This window comes from Hibiscus syriacus, unplaced genomic scaffold (assembly GCF_006381635.1).
Source record: "Hibiscus syriacus cultivar Baekdansim isolate YM2019G1 unplaced genomic scaffold, ASM638163v2 tig00000287_pilon, whole genome shotgun sequence".
NCBI classification, from domain to species: domain Eukaryota; kingdom Viridiplantae; phylum Streptophyta; class Magnoliopsida; order Malvales; family Malvaceae; genus Hibiscus; species Hibiscus syriacus.
The window spans coordinates 265,328-271,571 of NW_024061777.1; positions in this window are offsets into that span (position 1 = coordinate 265,328).

Here is a 6,244-nt window from a genome sequence, read left to right on the forward strand (position 1 = left end):
GCCAATCATGGATCAAGTCCACGATTAAGAGAAGCTAATTTCTGACATCATAGTCGAAGACATGAAGATGTGTGAAGTCCTATAAGAAAATATCCTCATTGAGAAGTTGCCCAAGTCCTAGTCTGACTACCACGATTCCTCGAAGCACAAGAAGAACATGTTCACAATCGAAGAGCTAGTGGGTCATATGAAGATAAAGGAAGACAACTGAATTAACGATAAGTTGACTTTTTTTAATAATATTTCTTTTAAGGCTAATCTAGTTGAATCTAGGTCTGCCTTAGGGTCTAATTTTAATAATTCTAAAAGACGAGGTAGCCAAAAGCAAAATGTCAAAGGCCATAAAGTTGTCAACTTCAAGAAACCCGTGAAGGATAATACTCCACCAAAGCCCTTCAACTGCTATGTGTATAGAAAAGCCAAACACAAAGCCTACCAATGGCAACAACGATCAGACCACCAGAATGAGAAAAAAACACAACTGAACTTTGCTGAGAATACTGACAATGTCATAGTAGTGATGGTTTCTAAAGTCAACCTGGTGGAGAACAATGCTGAGTGGATCGAAGACACTGGAACTTCTAGGCATTTCTACGCCAAACGAGAACTATTCATCGAGTTTGAGGATATGAAGAATGGTGAAAAATGTACATGGGGAACTCTAGCAACTCTGAAGTGTTAGGTAAATGAAAGGTTTTACTTAAGCTAACTTCTAGCAAAACCTTAGCTTTAAATAATGTTATGTATGTACCTACATGCGTAGAGATCTGTTTAGTGGTGGGTTACTGAATAAGACAGACATTAAACTAGTTTTCGAATTAGATAAACTCATACTTTCCCAACATGGTCATTATGTAGGAAAATGTTATTTCAACAGAGGTTTATTTGTAATCAAAACCTAGTTTAATGAAAGTAATAAAACCATCACTTCTGTTTATATTGCTTAGACTCTTAATATATGGCATGCTAGATTAGGACATGTGAACATTCACTTTTAAAAAAACTCATTAGAATGAATTTACTTCCTAATCTAGATGATAATAACTTTAACAAATGTGAGATTTGCTAGTAGAAGCTAAGCATGTAATATCAAAAACTACGGGTTAGTGACCAAATTTTAAAAGTTCAGAATTTAGTGTCTAAAGTAGAAATTATTAAAAAGTTTAAGGATTTATATGGAATTTTTGGTGTACGATTAAATTGCAAAGAATGATGAATGGAAGGGCAAACTGGTCATTTGACTAAGAAATAAATTAAAAATAGAATAGGATAAGGATATATACACGTGAAGATGTTGGGAAAGGAAAACAAAGTTTTCCAGAGAATTCTCCATCTTTCTTTCTCCTCAGCCGTGAGCTACCATAACAAAGGTGAGTTTTTTGGTCAGTTGATTATTTGTTGATTTTAAGTATGGGTTTTGATCCTTAGGTGATACTTAAGCTTAAGGAAAGCTTAAGTTGTCTTAAAACCAAAAGATGAAGAAGTTATAAAAGATTCAAGAGAAGGGGTTTCTAAATGAATTTCTGAAAAAGAATTAATAAAGGAACTTTGAGATAGAATTTGACTTGTCATCAACTAAATTAAGAAGTATAAAGTGTTAGAATGTAAATTAGGACATGATAGAAAATTTGTAAAATTCTTGATTTCAATATATATGATGAAAATCAGAAGATAAAGATGGTTTATATGGATATAAGTTGATTTGAGTAAGGGTAGTTAAGTTTAATGGCATGATAAGGGCTTAAAATGGAAGGTTTAGAGTAGTATTGTTGAATTTGTGGGTGTAAAAAGGGAATTCTGGGCTATGGGTATCGGTACTGCTTCAACAGGTATCGATACCCTAAGCTTTAAATAGACAAAATTATGCATGAAGTATCGATACCTGGAGAGTGGTATCGATACCTGGGGTACCGATACCATAAGGAGGGTATCGATACCAAAGAATTTCGAATACAATTTGGGTATCGATACCCATGCTTGGTATCAATACCCTAAGCTAGGGAGGTACCGATACCCTATAGGGGTACCGATACCCTATGGGGGTACCGATACTACTCCAAATAGGAAATGAAATTATGCCTTTCTTCTAGCTTAAGAAATTAAAGATCGAATCATAATAATTGGAAATCTGATATATATATATAAATGTATGATTATGTAGATATCGAGCATAAGCAAGTTCCGGAACAATCGAATAATTAGAATCAAGTGAGGCTAAGGTGAGTGCTTAATAGAGTTATAGTTCAATGGAATTAAGACTTGTGATAAGTCTATTCCCTATATTAGTTTCCATAGTATAATAGTTATGAACATGCATACATGATGATTATTATAAATACATGCATAAATTATATATATGTTTATATGATATGATAAATGATATATGATTCATGTGATATGTGATTACAAGAGAAATGACATGAGTACATGAACATATGAAACATAAGAATAATGCCCATGTTATATGATAAGAGAGCTATAGGTATAGTTGGCATGCCAAGAGTCGAGGGTTACATAGGTCCTTCAGGACATATACAGAGGTCATTCGAGACAAATTCATAGGTTTTTCGGGATAAATTTCACATGCCCCTAGTAGGACCCCATACGAGCTGTGGTGATAGCATATGTGCACAACCTCAATGTACTCGCATACCTTAAGTTATCAGCCTATAAAAGGTATCAAAAGAGATTGTATTATTATATGTTATCATGTTATTAGTATTTACACTGAATCATATGTGGCATGATTGAATGATTAGATTACATGTTCATATTTATAGAAAATGCATTATTATTATATTTTATGTCTCACTAAGTCTATGACTTAGGGTGTAAGAGTTTTACACGTAGGTACTGAAAAGCAGGATGATTCGATATAAGTTCAGCAGAACAACATATCTCCACTCAAAGATCAGATCAGAAGTAAATTACACAGTATGTATTGTTATATAATAAATAGGTTGGCATGTAAACAAAGTCGTTAAGTATGTATGCTCTGATCGAGTTTGATAATGTTTTAAACGTATTGATGTAAAAGGTAAATTTTATATTAATGAAAGTTTAATTTTTTACTGTATTTATAAATGTACATGTTTTAATAGTTAATGTGACACCTCAGATTCGTAGTCGGGTCGGTTACGGGTTGGGGGTGTTACAAAGCATGCTAGACCTTCTTTCAAAATGGGTTCTAATAAAATGACTGAATTATTAGAACTTACTCACACTAATATAGCAGACTTTAGAAACTCTGAGAGTATGTGAGGTAAACGTTGTTATATAACCTTTGTAGATGACTTTTCAAGATATGAAAATGTATATCTCCTTATAACTAAAGATGAATCTAAGAACTTCTTTCTTATTTATAAGATAGAAGTTGAAAATTAGTTTGAGAGGAGAATAAAACAGCTTAGGTCTGATAGAGGTGGTGAATATGGATCTAACTTTCTTAAAAGGTGTGTAAAAAGAATGACATTATTCATGAAACCTCTGTCCCCTACTTTCCTTAAAAAATGAGATAGTTGAGAGGAAAAATAAAACCTTAAAGGAAATGATGAACTATCTACTCTTAAGTTATGGATTATCCGATAACATGTGGGTGGAAGCCATCCTGTCAGTAAATCACATTTTAAATCGAGTACCTCATAAGAAATTAGATTGTACCCCATACAAATTTTGGAAAGATTATGCACCTAATTTGCGATGCCTGAAAGTGTGGGGTGTCTAGCAAAAGTTGGATTGTCTGACTTAAAGAAGTTTACCATCGGTCCCAAAACTATTGATACAATGTTTATCGAATATCTTCAAGTAGTGTTGCATATATATTCATGTATATTCATAATTTCTCTATTTGTGAATCTAGGGATGTTGTGTTCTTTGAGGATAACTTTCCCATAAAGAAACCTAGATTAAGTGTTGACACTCAAACAAAAAATCGTGCCTCAACTTTTTCTAATCCTATCAAGGATACTCTTAAGATAGAATTAGAGCCTAGAAGAAGTAAAAGATAAAGGGTAGCCACTATATTTGGTCCAGATTTCCTAATTTCCTTTATTTCTAAACTAAGTGATATAGACATAATTTTTGTTCATATAGCTCAGGCTTTCCTATTAGATAAGGATCCAAACTCATATGATGAAATTTTAAGTTATATTGATTCTAGTTTTTAGAGAACCATAATAAATAAAGAATTAGAGACAATAATGTCTAATCACATGTTGGAGTTGGTAGATTTTCCTAAAGGGTATAGATCAATCAACTCTAAGTGGGTTTTCAGAAAGAAACTTAGACCAGATGGGTCAATCTAGAGATAAAAGGAAAGAATGGTAGTCAAAGGATTTACTCAGAAATTTGGTATAGACTTCTTCGATATATATACTCTCCTATCACGAAAATCTCAATTATCTGTGCCTTGTTTGTGATAGCATCTATTCATAAGTTAAAAGTACATCAGATTGATGTAAAGACTGTATTTTTTAATAGAGATCTAAATGAAGAGATCTACCTAGTTCGGAATGCAAGCTGTTTAAACTTAAAAAGTCAATATATGGCCTTAAGCAAGCTCTAAAGCAGTTATACAAGAAATTTCACAAAACCATTATGAGCTTTGGTTTTATTGTTAATGGAGCAGATGCATGCGTATATTTGAAAATGTTCAAAACTAATTGTGTCATTATAAGTCTGCATGTTGATGATATGATGTTATTCGATACTAACATTGAATGCATTAACAAAACTAAAAATTTACAGTATACTAAATTTGAGATGAAGGACTTATGAGAGGTTGATGTGATCTTAGTGATCTTAGGAGTTAAGGTTACTAAAACTGATAAGGGATTTTCTTTAAATCAAACACACTATATTGAGAAAGTGTTAAAGAAATTTGATAGTTTTGATGTCACTCCTATCAGAACTCCTTATGACTTTAGTATATGACTCCTTAAAAATAAAGGAAGTAACGTTTCCCGACAAGAGTATGCTAAAAACATCGGGAGCCTTATGTTCCTAGTGAACTAGATTTGGCCATAATTGAGTAGATATACACATAATCATAGTGGTGAACACTAGACTGCCATAAGACGATTACTTAAGTATCTCAGAGGTAATATGGATAGGAAACATAATTTTCTTGATTATATTTCAATTTTGGAAGGATACTGTGACACCTACAGGGTTATTGATAATGATGAAGTAATCTCTACGAGTGGGTATATTTTCACCTTAGGTGGCGCAATGATCTCGTGGAAGTTTGCTAAGCAGATTTATATCACTCGTTCTACCATGGAGTTAGAGTTCATTGATCTTGACTTAGGCAGCTAAGAAGATGAGTGGCTTAGAAACTTGTTAGCAAAAATACCCTTGTGGGAAAAATCTACTCATTTGGTGTCTTTGTTGTGTGATTCATAAGCTGCAATATGTGTGGCTCAAAACCAAGATTACAATGGTAAGAAGAAACACATTAACATTAGACATGAATTAGTGAGACATTTGATAAAGAACAAAATAATATCTTTAGAGTATATGAAGATGGAGAGGAACTTAGTTGATCCACTTACTAAAGGGTTAAGTTAGAAAATGGTTCTGAATTCATTGAGGGGGATGGGTCTTAAGCCCATTATTTGAGGAATTCATGGTGGATACCCATTTAGTTACCTAAGTTTAATATGGCCAAACGAAACCATGGAAAGACTCATAGTGTACATTCACTTACCTATCCCTATGACGAATAATGTACATGCACAAGATGAGCTTAATTGCTCTTAACAAATTCATAGCCCAAGATTTGGGTGGTCTTAGTGAGAAAGATTTGATGAATTATCTGATCTTTACCAGAATATCTATTCTTTATAAGTTCACAACCAAGTGTTAGGTGGGTAGTCCTATTCGCGAAGGACTATTTAAACTTATTGCTAGAGAGGTCGAGTTTTCTTGAAACTCTTAATGAATTCAAACCGAAGAGATTGGGTATTCCTAGTGAGAATGACATATTGAATTTACTGATTGATGAGGTTGGGTATTTATTCTTAATGATTTATTAACCCAGAGTTTGGGTAGTTCATTCAAATATGAACTTAAAGAAATTCACCTTACTATTTGTAAGGATGAACTGTTGTAAAAGCTTTTAATTATTTCATAGCCCGACTTTGGGTGGTTTATATTTAGATAAACTTGATGAAATAACCTACGAAAGTGAGAAGAATTATCCACCTTCTATGAAAAATGTTGGGTCATTTTTCTAATACACTTA